This window comes from Diorhabda sublineata, chromosome 6 (genome assembly GCF_026230105.1).
Source record: "Diorhabda sublineata isolate icDioSubl1.1 chromosome 6, icDioSubl1.1, whole genome shotgun sequence".
Classification (NCBI taxonomy): Eukaryota; Metazoa; Arthropoda; class Insecta; order Coleoptera; family Chrysomelidae; genus Diorhabda; species Diorhabda sublineata.
In genome coordinates this window covers 8,562,783-8,582,321 of record NC_079479.1, presented here as the reverse complement: position 1 = coordinate 8,582,321, position 19,539 = coordinate 8,562,783, and the positions used below count along the sequence as shown (strand labels likewise).

At 32.5% G+C, this 19,539-nt stretch overlaps 1 protein-coding gene across 7 annotated transcripts in view; it reads left to right on the top strand.

The window, feature by feature from the left end:
* LOC130446029 (uncharacterized) overlaps positions 1 to 19,539 on the top strand; it is a 126,569-nt gene that overhangs the window by 67,527 nt on the left and 39,503 nt on the right. Inside the window, exons 3-4 of one of the 7 annotated variants that reach the window (XR_008910100.1) lie at positions 15,680 to 15,872; positions 15,944 to 18,212. The exons of 1 other annotated variant lie outside the window; for it this stretch is intronic. The gene's annotated coding sequence lies outside the window, so the exon portion shown is untranslated. Of the gene's footprint in view, positions 1 to 15,642; positions 18,220 to 19,539 lie in introns of those variants that run through there. 5 more of the 7 variants (XR_008910098.1, XR_008910097.1, XR_008910101.1 and 2 more) reach the window with 5 other exon arrangements.

The window sequence follows — 19,539 nt, the reverse complement described above, 5'->3', positions numbered from 1 at the left end:
AAACGAATATTTTCTCGTGTAGGATATACAAATTTTTAAAAGTATTTATAAAAATGACAAATTTATAAAATGAGGTATCTACGTCAAATAAAATCAAAATTATCGTCAAGAGTTTTTATAATCTGCAATTTATATTGAAAGAACTTTAGAACGAGTGGTATAACAAGCCTATGTTGCAATTTCACACAGAAATTTTTAGCTTTAACTTCATTTTGTTCTCAATTCTCAATATATCCTGTCACAACAGGTTATTTCCGATTACCAAGCCGTTTAATAACTGAAAAATCTGTACAGCTGTCTCAAAGTATCGAGGCAGATGCAGGCCAGAAATACTGTCTCGTATAGAGATGCGGCTAGTCCAATTTAAAAAAATGTCTATTATGGACGACATCTTCGAAAATGTATTTACACCAATCGGATGCGTAGAACATTTACTATTTTTATAAAAAAATAAAAAAGCATTTATCTTGGGTGTGTACTGGCTTCAATGAGATATAGTGTTTAATTGAACTGAGAAGGATTTCTGTCATTGTTTAATATGCTAAATATCCTGTTTGTGTGTGTTCAGATGCTTTAACTGTTACAAGATATTTTGATACTAAATATTGAACGTCATCCGTTTGTAATTACAATAATTCATCTTTTCTCATTGCTCGAGATACTCTGAAAATCAAGGCCACCTACAAAATGATTTATTATTATAACCCAACTATTGAAATTTCAAATTTTCTAAATTTACCTCTAAAAGCAGGTTGTTAGAAGCATCATAAATAAATCCTTGTACATTTTCTTTGTCGAGTAATTTTGACTTCTTCTTGATAAACATTATTAATTTATTAAATTTTCAAATGTCTATGTTATTTTTCAAATTCAATGTCGATTTAAGCAATGAATATTTTGGTCATAAAATTGTAATTATACCGTTCTTTGCAATATGTAAGAAATATGCCAACGAAACGGTCTCTGAATAATGCTTTACTTGTTTCTACTTGCACTATGATATAATAGTCCGGTCAAATTGGATCAAATAATAAGAGTGAAGCTGCATAAATTCCCACCAAGATCTAAATCAGTGGAATTGTTTAAAATATAATTAAAAAAAAATTTGGGAGTTCCCTATCATTCTCGTGTATGGAAAAAATTTTATTCAAGGTCAAAAGCAAAAAAATGGGATTTTCGCCATTTTCAGCAAAAAGGAGAGTTTTATCTTGAAATATCTTAGATAAAAATTCTAAATGATAAAATTATCTACAAAAAACCTATCAATATTTTTTCCTGCGAGTCCCTTTTTCTGAGATATATCTATTCAAAAAGCTGCAATCGTCATAATACGTATGAGTACCCCACGTATATACATCTCTAGAGTTGTAGTATATGTTGAAAATATTTTTCTATCGGTCATTGAAACTTTGATAAATATGTAAATTATATTGCTCCAACTACAACTGAAAAAACTATTTTCTCCTTAAAACCAGGAAAAGCTCAACATCAAAAAGTTTATCTACAAAGTTTCGAAATCATTTACTATTTCTTTACGCAATAACTGGCTGTGATACGACATCTACATTTTACAGTTTTCAAAAACAAGATTTAGTTCAATGTGCTGAAATTTTTAAAAACAATAATTCTCGACAAGAACTTATTACCAACAGCATTCGCTTTCTTCTAAAAAAACTACCTGCTTAGATAAGTATCGATATGCATGTTTCGTTAAAAATACTAAAAGTTAAAAACAAGTTCAATCGGCTTGTCTTCTTCCAACCTCAGTTGCTACTCATCAACATATTTTTCGGGTATATTACCAAATTCAAGTGTGGCTTGGTTATCAACTACATCCTACAAACTGGGGTTGGAAGTTGGTCAACAACTTGATGAACAGAACCCGTTCAAACTTTACTCCCACCTGCGCCGGAAAAACTGCTGAGTACATTTTTTTGCAACTGCAAAAAGTGATGCAGTGCTAAATGTGGTTACAAAAAAGTCGGACTGTTTTATAGTCTAGCCGGTCGTGCTCTAAAATTGAATAACCGACAGTGGAGGATCCTTTTATTCCAACGAGGCGACATGCCATACATCGCTATTGACGCAATTTACATGCACTCAGAATGAGAAGAAGAAGAATAAGTTACAACTCGGATGATCAAATTTCACAACTTTTTTAAATATTTTTTTCAATTTAAATCGCTTTTATCTTCTCAACTCTGCCAATTTCAATTATTGAGCAATAGTTTCAAATTGTCTAAGATATTTTTATGACAAAATATCGTTTTGCTGAAAACAGTGAAAAACTCATTTTTTTCCACCTTTGATCTTGAATAAATTTTTTTCTACACACAGGAATGATAGGGAACTTTACAATTATATTTGAAGGAATTTTACTGATTTTCAGCTTGTTGTTAATTTATCTAACTTCGAATGTCTAAATTGACCGGACTATAAATTCGGTATAAGTTTTTTCACACAGACTTCTGCTCTTTTTCGGTAATAAACTTAATTATCCTTATTAGCATTTTCTGCCAGTTCCGGCAGAGTTAATGTAAAATTTTCATTTAGCTCTATTTCTTGGGAGAATTCAACACTAATCTCCAGCAAATTTCACAATTATAAACACAAAATGAACATATAACAGTATTAATGACAGTGAACAGTGTTATATTATATATACAGCTTTATATTCTTGATTTTCACGGTTATCATAGAAATCATCAAAACCGTTAATTAACAGAAAATCATGCATTAATAGGGCTCATTAATGTATGATCTTCAGTGATTTTAATAACGTTAATAACGGATGTAAATACACAGAGAACCGAGAAGATGTAAACTCGCAATATACGCTCAAAGTGTAGAACAAGTGATGTCATTCAAATATCTAGGAGCTATATTCGGTCCTTGATATTTTATCTAGAAGCGAACATAACAAGTAATAGAAATCTTAGAATAAAGTGAAAGCTTAAACAACAAAGGCGTCATTAATACCAGGGTACCCGAGAGACATAATTTAGCGGAATAAATATATCACTATCAAGAGCAAAGTTAGAATATACAAGACCTGTGTGAGACCAGTAATGACATACGCGATAGAGTCCAGAGCAAAGAACACCATAACTAAGCGGCTTTTAAGAAATACTAAAATGCGAACACTGAGATCAATAGCGGGACAGAAAGAACACGTGGACAGATTGTCAGATGATAGGTTGTCAAAGATTGTGAAGGAAGAACAACCGAAATACATCTCGATCACCAGGACGACAACCTACAAGATGGTAAAGAAGCTGGTTCTCATTATCTCAGCTGCAGCTAGGCAACCATTGATGCAAGCTTCAAAAAAGGTAAATTTTCCATTGAAGATGATGACCGATCGGGAAGGCCAGTTTCTGTGACAGTCTTCGAAAATATCGATGCAGTTTATGACATGATTTTATCGAACTGTCGAATTGGGCTGGAGCACTGAATATTTCATACGAACGCTTTCATCATATAGTTCACGTCAATTTGGACATGAGAAAAATTGCTGCAAAGTGGATTCCCAAATGTTTGAATGTTGACCAAAAGCGTGCAAAGGTAGAAGTATCGCGTTCGATCTGAGCTCGATTTGAAAACGATGTAGACTTCTTAAGCTGAATTGTAACTATGGATGAGACTTGGGTACATTTCTACGATTCAGAAACAAAGCAACAATCGATGGAATGGCGACACTCTGGTTCTCCAAGACCTAAGAACTTTCGTGTCCAAAAATCTGCTGGAAAAGTTATTGCTTCAGATTTTTTGGATAAGGGTAGAACAATAACTGGATATTACTTTTCGACATTACTGACCACTCTACGGGAAAAATTGAAGAGAAAAGACGCGGAAAGCTATCCAAAGGTGTTTTGTTTTTACAGAACAACGTCCCTGTACACAAATCTCATGTTGCCATTCAAAATATTCGTTATTTAGGGTTTGAATTACTAGAACACCCCCCTTATTCACCAGACTTGGCTCCGTCTGACTATCATCTCTTTCCTCAACTGAAAAAAAGTTTGAAAGGTCGTAAATTTTCTTCTAACGAGGAGGTAATAAAAGTCTGGTTTCCTGTAATAAATGTATACAGTTAAGAGGAGAATATGTTGAGTAATAAAATATTTTGACATTGAAATTTTGTTTAGTTCTACAGTAGGCTAAGAATTTCTCAATATATTTCCGTATATGAAGTTTCAAAATTAAAAAATTGATTGAATCAATTGTAGTGAGTATATATCAATTACAACAATAATTTTAACTACTATTTCCACAATTTATTGAATTATTTATTAGTGTATATTTATTTTATCAGTCTCGTTGTCATTTAGGTTAATATCCAAGTAGTCAACATTAATATTTGCAGATATATTTATTTAACTTTCACATGGGAGTAACATCTTTAAAATGGTTTTTTATTTCAAAAGGATTTTCGATGAAACGATAATTATCAAAATTGACTTTTTTGTAATACCATATTTCTTTTAGTCCTTGAAAACAGTTTTGTCCATAAATAATGCACGCACCTAAAAAATTATTCTTTATTTATGCAAAAAATAACTGATATAATCAATTTTACCCAAATGCAAACATTTTATCAATATGTCATTAATGACGATAATCGCCAAAAGAGAAGCAATCAGTAAAATGCGTGTTCAGAATATATTTAGGGGATAAACATATTGAACTTACATTGTATTTGAACTTATAAAACGCGAAACGCTCATTCGGAATGCTGATAAATTACCCTAACAATTTAAGGCTATTCAAACGTAGCCCTCTTATATTACTTGAGGATTAAACGTTTACTTTCAAAGACTTTGCTTATTTATTCACATATTTTCATAAAATGAACGTGTTGAGGGCTTGAGTCAAACAATATTCGTGACTTTGGTTATAATCTTGAAGTCTAGTGGAACTTAACGATTTTTGGTATGAACTAAATTAGCATTTCTCAGACCGTTGGTTATGTTAATACACTATTCTCTACTATCACTACGATGATATATTGAAAAATTCTTAGCCTACTATAGAACCAAACAAACTTTCAATGTCAAAATATTTTATTATTCAACATATTCTCCTCTTAATTGGATACATTTATTACGGCGAACCTGCAACGTCTGTAGACCTTTTAAAAAAATGTTTCTTTTTGCTTTGCAAACCAGACCTCCACAGCTACCTCCTCGTTGGAAGAAAATTTACGACCTTTTATACCTTTTTTTCAGTTGAGGAAAGAGATGATAGTCGGACGAAACCAAATCTGGTGAATAAAGGGGGTGTTCTAGTAATTCAAACCCCTTAATCACGAATTTCCCCAGTTATTGTTCTACCCTTATCCAAAAAATCAGTCATGATTACTCCATAGCAATCCCAAAAAACTGAAGCAAGAACTTTTCCAGCAGATTTTTAGACTCGAAACTTCTTAGGTCTTGGAGAACCAGAGTGTCGCCATTCCATTGATTGTTGTTTTGTTTCTGGATCGTAGAAATGTATCCAAGTCTTATCCATAGTAATAATTGGTTTTAAGAAGTCTACGTCGTTTTCAAATCGAGCACAGATCGAACGCGATGCTCCTATCCTTGCACGCTTATGGTCAACATTCAAACAATTGGGGATCCATTTTGCAGCAGTTTTTCTCATGTCCAAATTGACGAGAACTATATGATGAACGCGTTCGTATGAAATATTCAGTGCTTCAGATATCAGTTTTAGCCTAATTCGACGGTCTGATAAAATCATGTCATGAACTGCATCGATATTTTCGGGGACTAACACAGAAACTGGCCTTTCCGATCGGTCATCATCTTCAATGGAAAATTCACCTCTTGTGAAGCTTGCAGTCCAATTTTTTCACGGTCGTATACGAAGGACATTAATCACCAAGGGTATTAAGCATATCTTGGTAAATCTGCTTACCTCTTAACCCTTTTAAATACAGGTACTTGATGATAATCATTTTTCTTTTAATTTATTGCGTAACTCTTGTTCACTTTTTTGATGTCAAACTTGACATCAAAAATGACACTTCTAATAAGTTATTTTTCGTTGCTGTAATGCAATATTTTGTTTAGGTATGGAACTGGTCTAGGCTAACTAAACATTAATACATCCTCGTATATCATCACTAACAATTAAATTATTGGCTGAGCTTACTTTTGGGATGATAAATAAGCATATAAAGCTTCATTATATCTTGGCTACTACTTTTGAACGTTGTCCAAAGTACCCAATATCCTCTAGTAATATATAGAGATTGTGTTTGTAATGAGAGCCAAACAATTTTAGTTTTTATGCTGGAGATTCACCTTATATTAGATTGCAACAATTTCATCATCTGAACTTGATTTTAAAATAAAACATAAATATTTGTAAATAACTACTATTTCGTATTTGTATTCTCACACAAGAGGCCATATCATCTGCTCAAGCAAAAAATTGTTTTTGTTTTATTAGTATAGTTTCTTTAAAACCAGTAGCTCTTATTATTCCATCTAAATTTCTTATCGTATACGGCTAGTTGAACGTTAACTGCACATTTTTTTATCAGTACTACGTATGAATTTAATTATTTAATTAACTAAATTCCTTGTCAAATCTCACAAAAATAAATAATCATTTGCAAAAATTCAATGTATAACGTACAATCAATAAATACTGAATACTACGATCAGCTGTCGTCAAAAGGGACTAGTATAATATAAAAGTAAATAGACCAATAATTTTTAAAATTTTTTACAAAAATCTAATTGTGTTAAAGAACAAACCAAGTTGAATGATCTTTCCTATGTCAAATTTAAACTTTCCACATCAATCTTCAATTGACTCAGTTTATTACTTTTTGGAAACTATAACCTGGATTCGAGTAGATCAACGATCAGCTGATTGAGAATTCTAGCACAGAACGAGATTTAGATTTAGTGAAAATCTCAAATTTAAAACATGATCTAAAATAACTTCTAGTATCTAGTACCTAGTATCTCTGATACAGATGAATTCTTGAAGAGTAACTATACACGAATCGAAAAAACAACCGCACGTTGTGAAGCACTTTTTCTTTCCAAGGGGGTATCCCGCTGATTAATTCTCCCCGAACTGCTCCGGATAAATAAACGAAGATTTCTTGACGGCAAATTAAGCGGAAATTATTGATGTATTCAAATAGAATTGCCGTATGTAGGGAAGCGGCCTTTCAGGGTGTGGTTCGCAAAGTTTATATGGAAATTTGCTATTTCCAAACTTTGCGCCCGACCCCGATGTGCTCCGGATAAATAAACGATGATTTCTTGAACGGCAAATAATTATTGATGTGTTCAAATATAATTGTCGCACGTAGGAAAGAGGTTTTTCAGGGAGTGGCTCGCTAACTTTTGTGTTAAGATAGCGGACCATAGGTTTTTTTGAAAAACAACTAAATTCTTGGAGTTTCACGGCAAAAACGGCTAAAAAACGACAATTATTGACCTAATTAAAAGTCATTTCTAAAAAAATTGGTCCGCTAAGTTAACGTACGTGAAAAATATTTGGACAAATACTATTCAATATAAAACTATAACTTTGAAACAAATAAATGGAAAATATAACAGTAGGTATAAATGCTTAGTCACTTTATTGTGATTAAAACGATCTAAAAAGTTGGATCCACTTGCTTAAGCTGTCCCTACTTCAGCCTTCCCTGCCGATCTTCACGTATCAAGCCCTTTTTTTGTTTCCTTTTTCTTCACCTCCTGGTGTTAGACGTTAGCTTCCTTAGTATGTAGGGAAGGGTCCTCAGTTGTTGCAATTTTCTGCTGGACGTGTCCTCCATGATTTCTTTTGGGTATTTTTGAAAAAATTTTGTTTTTATATTTCATAGTTCCTAGGATTATTCAATCGGCGATTCAATAATTCATTTAATAATAATAGTGAATAGGAAAAATACCATCTTTGTATATATTTTATTTCAATTTTATTACTTCTAGTTTGACATTAATTCATATTATTTTTAAATAACGAAGTGTCTTTTGGCACCCTTCATGGAAAAATCCGTGAATCTTATTTCAATCATAGAGACATGGACATTTTTTAAAAAATGAGCTGTGTGAAGTTATATCCGAGTCTCGAATTTCAGCCGTTAATGTTACAATAATATGTTGTTAATTCATGGATGAATACTGTCCACGGATGAATACTGTCCACGGATGAATACTGTCCACGGATAAATACAATCCACGGACAAATATCATCCACGGATTAAATCCACCTCCAGATGAAATCTGACATATACGCCGTTTCTAATCCCAATATATTTTTTTATTCATTTAAAAAGAATTATAAAAAAAAGTTGTCAATAAATAATTTGATTGGAAGAATAACCTTTGTAAGTCCTTGACAATTGGATACGGATGATTAGATTAGATTAGGTTAGGTTAGTTTCAAAATTTCCGTGTTTCTAAGATTAAAAGTAGTCCACGTTTTTTTCCGTGGAGGGTGGTGATTTTGGATCACATGGTAAGATTTAAAGACACGGAAAAAAGCTCCATTCTGATCTGTTTCTATAAAAATTTTCGGGTCTATAAGGTGATGGCCATGAATTTTTCCGTGGAGGATGCCAATAGCAGCGCCGCTTAAATAAATAGATTTACCACTGTTTTTATCAATATAATAATGCAAGATAGTGAAACTGAATAGTAGTTTCAATGAATTTAATATAATGATTGAAGTATAATAATTTTCCCCTTGAATTGATTCACTTATACTTTTGAAAATGTTTCGGATAATTGTATGAGGGCGAGTGAATGAGAATTATATGAACGGCGAGTGTTTGAAATGCTTTCTCACTGATATCATCTGAATATCGTTCATGATAGGCTTTGGTTGCAAGTAAACATGTTCGCATTGAAATATAAATGCTTATGATGTGTAATTAATACTGTTGAAATACAGTAAAATGCTGCAAGATGAATTGTCTCAGTTGGAGAGATAATTTTAAATAACGAAATGAAAAATGCAAATGATACACGAATTAACAGAAAATAATCCAAGCAGACGAAATGAATATCGCTAAAATAAAACAATGTACTTCGTATTCGAAGCATATTTTTTAATATACCGAACTGAAGAAAAAGTTGTTTCGTTAAGGACATGCGTGTGGAATATTTATATGACTTGCTGATAGAAAAGTATTAGGAAAATACTTAATTGGTCGCGGGAATAACCTTTTAATGATGGTTGCTTTCCCAGAAGGTTGGGTTACCACGTAGGATTGTAATTTAAACATTGGATAATTATTCTGTAGTCCCAATAATTATTAACGGAAATTCACATGCCAAAAAATGACAGCGGCGATAACTAATAAAATTACAAATATTCGAAATCTCAATATAAAGTAGCTTCTCATTATTATAATCTTATGAGATGTAAATATTTCAATGCCGTTCTATTCTATACAATGAGTCACAAAATCATCACATCTTAACTCTTTATCCTGTAGTGTTACTTTAAAATTAAATTGTATCAAATGAAACCAGAAACTATTTATCACTTGCACCAGAAAATAGTAAAATAATATAACAATAGTACATAAGGAACGTTACACAATATAAAAAATAAAATATAGGGTACACTACTATCAACAGGTTAATGTTAAACTATTCCAACATTTTCTAAATTCGAGTTTTTTCATTTATTATTGTAACTTATCAACCTAACATACTGAAATAAGTTTAAAAATCGACTCGTCCGAGCGTTTTTTAATTTTTAAAATAAACTTTAACTTGAACAGTCTTGATCCACTCATTATGTTTAATAAAATATAAGAAAAAAATATCGTCTTTCTTCTTATTACTCCATTAACAATAAATGGAACTGCTATTGTCTGAGCGATAATAAAATTTCAATAACTACTACACGTTGAGTATTCAATTTTATCGACTAATGGTATTTATTTTATCAGGCTAAAATAAACTTCTGTTTTGAAAATATTGCCCATAATTGATTTTGTTAGTTTTGTATATACACTAGCATTTGATAATTCTGTTAAAAAAAGATGAATCGATCCTGTCATTTTAGCATAAATAAATGTGCAAGAACTTTAATTTTGTTGGAATAGGCAAGAATAGTCCATTTTACAGTTTTAGTAACCATACCTTGCGTTTTTCTGAATACGCAATTTTATTTTACCGATGTGGGGGGGGTCAAGGAAACCTCAACCCCAAATTTGTGGGGTTAAACCCCCTTTTCCCTGCGACCATTTCAAATAAAGGAGTGAAAAGCTATTTTTGACGATATCTCGCGAACTATTGTTACTACAAAAAATTCGTTAAGACATAAATTATAACAAATTGTTTGCCTACAATTTTGTTCATGACACTTTTTGCCATTAATCGCGAATTTAAAAAGTTATGAGCAAAAAAGTGCAAAAATTTTGTCAACAATTCGATTATAGACGACGTGTAGACGTATTAAACATATCTGAAAGTATTTCTAGTTTTTTAAATACAATTAAAAGTTTTATGGGTAGAATTTCTAATTGTTCGATAATTATCTCGATTTTTTTCAACTGATCATCATGAGTGATTGTTTCATTTCTAAAACACCTCTCGGGAACACAAAAGGTAGAATCGTAAGAGCTAAAGGACTGATTTATTTACTCGAGTGAGCAAAAGTTAAGAATGATTTGGACAATGAACTCTTCTTAGTGTTCCTGAAGTTACTGTACATATTACATTTTACCATTATTATTGCGATATTAGAACGGATCATGTTGTGCACCGTCTCAGCAGTAGCAGCTCGTCGTCGTCAGTGTCTGAAATTTCTGAAACAGGTTTTCATTTTTCAAGCAATTGCTTCATTTGCGGCGAATCATTCCAAGATCTAAGTCATTTGCGTGAAAGCCGACACAGGATTATATGTCAAATACTTTATGAAGGAACGAAAAAAAGTGTTTTGGACTTGGTTTTGAAACGTTCTGATGATTAAGCAAACACTATGGTTGATCGCAAAGCTGGGGTCCCTAGCTTGGTCGAGGTTGGAGTTATGTATCATAAAGATTAAAAAATAGTGGGACGGACAGAAAACTGAAAGTAAAAATAACATCGAAAATGTATGGAGGATATTTTTACTTACTTGCATGACAATAGTGAAGAGTGTCAAGTGTCAAGGACGGATCTAATGGAATGAATTAAAAGAGATTACATTCCATCAAGATAACATTATATTTTTCAATGAAAATGGACAAGATTACATTGTTTTCTTAAAAGGTTTTATATTCAAAGTGCTATTAAAAAAACATCTCATAAAAAAATCATAACCGCGAAGAGAGACTACAGAAAGTCAGAGATGCAGCTGCAATTATTCTAGAAGATATTCGTTCATAACGTTATGAAACGAACCAATACCCACCTTTAGATGATTTTTTGAACGACATTCATACTCTAATTCCAGAAGGTTTATCTATTTTACTATCAGGGATCATATGCCAAACCAAACGTAAGTCCTTGGTTGCAGCGCAAAGAAAAATCTTCACTCTATTATTGTTGCAACTCGGCTTTCGTTTATTTCACCCTTACTACTTAGAGTTAAATTTTTTTTACATTAAAAATATGGGTCTAGTAATCTCATTAATTTTTTTCATTAGGCTTCTCTGCATCTTATAATTCTATATCATTGTTCGAAGATTCTTGTGCCTTTTGTCCAGCTCGTAATGTTTTACTTCATGCCTTCTCACAGTTTGTTTTTGACAATGCAGATTTCAATAGCAATACAATTGATGGTAAAAACATTTTTCATGCAATGGGTGGTATTCAATGTATTACACCTCACGATAGTATCAAAGCAGATAGTAGTGTGCTTGGAAAAGAATACCAGCTTCAACTTTAGGTTACTTTCATTACGAATACATCATTTAACCAAAAAATAGTTCCTCGTCCTTGTGACTTGTGGCTGTATGGTAAATGGTCTTGCGCTTTAAGCAACAGTAGATGGAATAGCTTTATGATTGAAGCAGTTGCTGAAAAATCCTTGTTTGTTTGCCATTCATAAACGCTCCTCCAACAGATTATAACATAATTTTAACATCACTTCTGCTTTCGACATAACTACTTCAAATCTTTCAAAAGTTATAGTTTATAGTGGTTTCTATTTACTTACGTCATTTATTGGTGGAATTGGGTACATAATGTTTGGCAGTGGACTTTTGGAGCGCTCTATGAGCCACAAGAATGAGTGAAATTCAAAAAATCTACATATAAAATCAATCCTCAAAGAACTATCTAAAAGATTGTTCTGAAGTAAATTTATTGAAGAATCTAAAAATAAAAAGTTTTGAGGGACAAGAGAAAATATTGACAAATTTTTTGCACTTTTTTGCTCATAACTTTATAAATTCGCGGTTAATGGCAAAAAGTGTCATAGACAAAATTGTGGGCAAAACAATTTGCCACAATTTATGTATAAGATATCGTTAAAAATAGCTTTTCACTCCTTTATTTAACATGGCGGCCGGAAGACAAGATGGATTCCATCATATTTGGGGTTTAGTTTTCCTTGATCCCCCCACACATAGATAAAATAAAATTGCGTCCTCAGAATAACGCAAGGTCTTTTGCAATATATCAATGGATTAGAAGTACTTTACTAAAGGTGAATTATTCAACAATTTAGTCACATGCTTAGGAGATTTTGGGAAATTGGAACAGACAATAGAAAACATTGTCAAGGCACTTGGACTCGCACAAAAAATGTGATCAGATTAAAATACTACGCACACCTAGAGATTTTTCTGATTCTACTATACATTTAAAGCAACCATTTGTTGATGTATCTGCAGAGTTCTAGGACTTCCAGGGGGTAAAAATATGTTTCATTCATAAGAAACATCTTTATTTTCATACACATCGCAAGGTCTATTATGCATTTGTTAAATGAAATTTACAAAACACCAACTTTAATATAATAGTGTACCTTTGGTATGTTCTAGAGAGAACTTGTCCTAATAACCGACAAGAGTTAGAGCGTGTTGTTTTCTTGTAATGAGAAAAAATTTCTCAAGCAATCATCGAAAACTTAATAGGAAGCTCACCTTGATGAAGAGAAGTGCTCGAAGAAAGATTTATGATTGTTTGCACTGTAAAAATAAATGTTTTGGAGAGCGAGTTTTTCTCATTACGTTGATAAAGAATGCAAAGACAAACAAATAATTAAAAAATTTATAAAAGTGCATTAATTTTATATAATATACATTCATTTCTCACAAAAGTTTGCAGAAGTGTACTTATTGAATCCTCGTACGGCTTTTAATAATAAAAAGAGTAATTATTACATTATACACATTATTTAATAGTTTCTTAATTGTGATTCCTAAGCTACATAATATACGCATCTTACAGTAATCAATAAGTAGCTAATTGAAAATAATCTTAGTGATCTTGGAATATGTGGGACAAAAACAACAACAGAGGTTAATAATGTAGTCGGTATTGTTTTACAAACCATTGTCATGACAAATAATCCAAATGATTGGTGAAAATAAACTTATACAATTTTGAAATGTAACACAAAAGAGAAGACAAGCTGAATCGTTTTAACACAAACAGCCATTGTTAAATTGTGAAAGAATAGCCATTATTCCAACGAGAAAACAACTTTTGACAATATCAAAGCACAATTTTCAATTGACTATTTACTTTGTACTTTTTTTAAACGGATATGAGAATTAACCTACCACAAAAATATAAGCAAGTGAGCTTATCCATTATAGATACTTTTATATATATATTGTGAAAGAGATAATCGATAATTAGGTTGTGGAAAGTGAACTATAACTATATAAATTCTAGAATAGGAATCTAAGGAATATGTAAGATTTAACCTAGGGAGGCGTGGCATGCATGATTCTGTATGCAATAAAGATTTGCCAGAGTAGTCGTGGGAGCTGTTCCAAAATCCTCTTCTCTCAGTACGTCCTTAATTAGAATGATAATCACAAACTAAGTACAATGAAAGGCAAAATTTCTCCTTTTAGATCTGTAGATGATTTACCAAAAACAAATATAACTCAGTACTGATGAGTAGAAAAAGTATCAGAAAGAGCGAAACGGAGATAGGTCTATAAAAGTCAAAAACTAAATGCTCTGAATCATTAAGAACCCATTAATACAATTTGGACAAGAAATATCTAAAAAGGTATACAGCAATCCTATCTGACAATCAAACCCCCATTAGGTCAATTAACTCACAAATAGTTAAATATCAAAAATCATCACCATAAGTTCTGGGTTAAAACTAAAGGACTGATGTCAACTATCTTTTTGTAGAGCTGCGGAATATTTGGTACATTTTGCATCCAAACTAGCAGATGTTATATGTTGAATGATCTCTTATGTTCGCTGATACGATCAGATCTTTTGGAGCTTCTTTGTCGATATGCGGCTGTGTTTAATACTAACTTGAAATCAGATTCTAGCGATACGAAGTTCAAGGGTTAGATTCCGTAAAAATACGTTAAAATAGATGTAGCATAGGTGTTGATTGCTTGGACTAAGTTGCCTGCATTTAGTACATAACTCATCTTACTCTTGTTGTGTATTAAACCTGGATTGTAGCTTTTGCCTGATTGTGGTTCAATAATCTAGCGTCTGAAGATCCTAGATATTTGTAGATGTAGGTTTGTTCGCCATCCTTTTATCGTTGTTAAAAGAAGGCTTACAATAGTTGAGTGGACTCTTATAATCTACGAAAGCAGTGTGTATGTTCTGGTGATAATTATGTTCTTGTCAAAATATCGTAGAGTCCACAACAAGTTGTTTTTTGTACCCTTAATGATCACTTCTACAACTTTTATGTTCCTCCGCCAAGATGTTATTTTCTTCTACGTGCATATAAACTCTATTAGTGATAGAAACGGTAAGTTTGATCATTTCTTCGTCTGCTATCCAGTTGGCTGTATATTGTGTTTTTACGGTGTTGACAAGAGGACCAATACCAACACAACAACGTCTGTTTCGAAGTCATAAGTTGGTTGGTGTTATTATCAGGCGTAACTCCAAGTTTCCTGTAAAATACTTTTGGTTGCTTTCACCTTCGGCTGAAGCAGATCAATATATCTACTCAGGCAAATTTTATAGATGTGCTGAGTGTTGTGTGTGAATACCTATTTTCTCGAATATTGTTTTGATGTGGCTTTTCAAGCATTTATACGGTTTTATATAATTCTGAGATTCCGATAATTCAATGAAGTTATAATTTTAAGATTATATTTGACAGGTCTATCGGCTATTTACATTTTAAACTTTACTCTAAATGCCTCCATAATTGTAGCACTATAATATCCATTTTCTAATGTATACTTATTTTGCAGATTTTTACGAAACCGTTTAAAACATTTCCTCTCATTTCTGTGTATACAGTAATTAAATCTTTAACCTATCTTGGCGTTTGTAGCACTGTGACCTGAGCGAACTTTGATCTAATAAACTTGCGTGCATAAAAATCGATCCACGATTTTCCATTCGGACACTATTATATAAAAATAATACTATGTATTACATCAATAAATAAAAATCTGTTACTTTGCGGTGTTAATATAAATCTTTATTTATAAAAAATTGTCTTAGTGATCTGTCGATCCGAATTTACTTTTAATAACTGTCGGTTGATATTCAGATTACAATAACTCAGATTATAAATACTATTTATATAGGCCTGGTTTGAATTGACGTGTAATGACCAAACATCTTCATTTCATCGAACATAAGTATGGCGAATGAATCAATTTTTAAAGAATGAGATCTTCAATGGACTATCGGATTCGGAAAGAAATTTGGCGACGATAGCGCGAGATGATTGATTTATATTATCTACAGTTTGAGTGACTTAATGATCGTGGTGTGCCGGTAAGTGGATTAGGGAAGGCTAATGGTTCAAAATTAGTGTCCGAACGTCACAAATAATGACTTCAATTTAGGATTTTGGCAACTGTATATAAGTAGCAGTATTCTGACGTTTCATCTAGCTTCATTAGTCGGTACAACAAGCAGTGCTTGCAGTCTGTAATGAAGATCAGTTGTGTGTGTACGTGCGTTTCAAGCCTCGACTCGTAATTATTACGACAGATAAGTATTTACGTTACTAATATGTTGGAATATTTATATAATTTAATTTTTTGTTAGGTATATTTGAAATGAAGTGTCAAAGCGAAAACGTTTCGAAAATACAAGACCGTTAACAGATAATGAGTTAGAAGCATTAGTGTTGTCCCTTAACTCCTCAGATGACGGAGAAATACAATCTAGCGGTTCCGAATATGAAGATAACCTGGAGAATGATATTATTCCCTCTGAATCAGAATATGAACCCGGTGTATCCGATGCAGAAAGCACCGATTTTGACCAAAGTAAAATCATGCGGCGAAAAAGATAGTATACCAGTATCCTATAATTCAAGATTAGAAACTCGAAAAATAAATTACTCTATTGATGTTGATGAGACTGAAACATCAATAGAAAATAATCAATCTCAAAACTTGGAAGGAACAAATTAACAAAATATCTTATAAGAAGAAAATTATGACATCGAAAATGTGCAGACAAGTACATCAGACAAGTGCCAAATTGGGAAAAAGTCTTGGGGGTAAGAATGGCCACCGCTGGTGTACTTCTGTTGTCAACAGAAGCAAACGAATTTCAAAAGTAAATATTGTACATATAATACAAGGATCTGTAGGAGATACACGGAAAGCTCAGACCCCCAGAAATATGATCCACACTAATCTAGGAATAGGAACTAAATCTGAAAACTACAAAGTGTCCAAATCCACTGTTTCCAGTATTAGTCCAGAAGAATTACATGCTTTTGTTGGCCTTCTAATATTTGCAGCAGTCCAAAAGGACAACTATTTAGCCACCAGAGAAATTTTTGTTTACAGAAAGTCCGGGTCTATTTGCAGAGCAACACTAAGCCGTGAGAGATTTGAATTTTTATTGGATAATCTGCGGTTCGATGACAAAAGTACACGTATCGAAAGAAGACAACTAGACCGTTTTGTACCTATTCCAGATATCTGGAATGAGTTTATTCTAAATTATAATCGCTCATATAGACCTGGCAGTTATATAACTATTGACGAGTAGTTATAAGTATTTAGGGGACGCTGCTCATTTAGGATGTATATTCCCAATAAGCCCGCTAAATACGGGATAAAGATCGTTATGTGTTGCGATGTGGGAACAAAATACATGTTTGCTGCTGAACCTTACCTTGGGAAAAATACAGACACCAACTAAGTACCCTTAGGAGAATATTATGTCAAGAAGTTGATTGAAAGTCTCCGCGGAAGTAATCACTACATAACAATGGACAATTGGTTCACTTCGGTAAATCTTGCGGACCAGCTTCTAAAGCCACCATACTACATGACAATAGTTGGCACTATGAGACACAATAAACGTGGAGTGCCCCCTGAAATGATCAATCTGAGAAACAGAGAGGTGGGAAGCTCAATTTTTTGTTACGATAGAGAAAACACACTAGATTCATACAAACCTAAAAGAAATAAAAGCGTTTTTCTTCTATCTACAATACATGAAGGATCAACTATCTGTCCGGATACTGGAAAGTCCGAAATAATATTATTTTATAATAAAACCAAATGCATTTGACCAAATAAATAAATTCTTGGATTATGTTCAATAATAATTTACAAACAAATGGAAAGAAAATGATCTCAAGAGAAGATTTCATGATACAACTTTCTAAACAACTAACAAGACCTTGGTTAGAATGATGCAAAATTGTTCCAACTTTGCAACGCTCACTCAAACGTATGATTTCAAAAATAATCGCAATTCCACTACCAGAGAGTCGGAATGAACCCACTGCATCAAAACGTACTACTTGTTACATTTGTCCATTTAAAAAACGTAGAATGACGTCACTTTATTGTAGCACCTGTCACCCAGCATTTTGGGCCGAACATCGTGCACGTTGTGTTACCTGTGATGCAGAAAAATAATTTTTGTTTATTTTATTAATTCTTTTAGTTCAAAACATATGTATTAGTTAGCACCATGTAAAATTTTATATTAAAAAATATTTTGACAACTTGTTTTTGATTTTTGAATACGAGATCGTAAAAATTACGAATGGGTAGTATTCACGGTATTGGAAAATATAGTTAGTATTCTAGGTTTCATTATTTTTTTTTTTAAAAACAACAATAAATGCTGGACGATCCAAGTTAAAGCTAAAACCGATAGAGAAAAGAGAAATCATAAAACAAACCAACTAAAGGTAGCTTGAATTGTAGTGGGAAAGTATATCTCAAGAGTTACATTAATATGATCGACGGAAAACAGAAAGGAAAAAGCAATAGGAGGGATTTGTTGTAATACAATCAATTGAGTGAAGTTATTTTGGATATTTGTTGATTGTTCCTCAAATATAAGCAGATCTATTGAATTTTTTCTTGCTAAAAGTAGTCCCACGTTTCTTTGAATTAACAAGTTACAAGATTTTCATTCATTTTGTCCTACTCTAAAACGTATATTTGGACATATAATACTTACAATCGTTCTGAAATTCCACGCTACCGAAATAACGGAAATAACGTATGTACAAGAGTTTTGTATATTCCAGCTAAAAGGAGAGCTCAATGTTGTTTATTTAAATGCAGTACACAGAGAAAATAAGAATATTGTCATGACAGCCGTATTTTGACATAGTCAAGTTTTCAGTCAGAGTGCAAAGTGGCGGTTTCTTCAGATTTATAAAATGAAAATTTGCACACGAACAAACAAACAAGTATTCCTTCAAATGTTGGAATTTCATTGTTCCGTATTTTCCTCGTCATCGTAATTCTGATATCCCGAGAATGTTATACAAATCTCGTTATAGTAATTGCTTTGTAATTGAATGGCGAGTGTTCTGGAAATTGTTTCTATGTCAAATATTTTAATTCACATTGTGTGATTCCACTTATCGTGAAATTATGTGAGAAAACCAAATTTCCAGTGTAAAACTGTGCATACACGATGAAAGTGTTCTAAATCTGATATATTTTCGAGCTTACGAATATTCATACAGAGTGAGTTTTAAGTATGTAACTTAGAGCATAGAAGGCATTTCTTAGTTTAGTGTGGGGATTTTTGGGCAACAATATGGATCCAAACTACCTCCAAACTACCAACAGTTAGTTGATGAACTTCTAGACGCCTACAAATTCCTTGGAGCTCGAATGTTATTGAAAATTCATTTCCTCCTCCATTCCCATCTGACATTTTTTCTCGAAAATTTGGAAGCTGTCAGTGATGAGCAGACGCAGAGTGAAAGGTTCCACCAAGATATCAGAACAATGGAAATTCGGTATCAAGGACGATGGGATTCGGCCATGATGGGTGATTACTGTTGGTTTTCAAAAAGAGAAAGTGCAATCTCTCATAAAAGGAAAAAGTAGAGCTAAATGATATTTAAAGTGATTTTTTTATAGTTTTTGTTTTTAATAGATGTGGGCATGTTTATTATACGATAACCTTACGTATTACAATTATTTTTTACATATTTTCG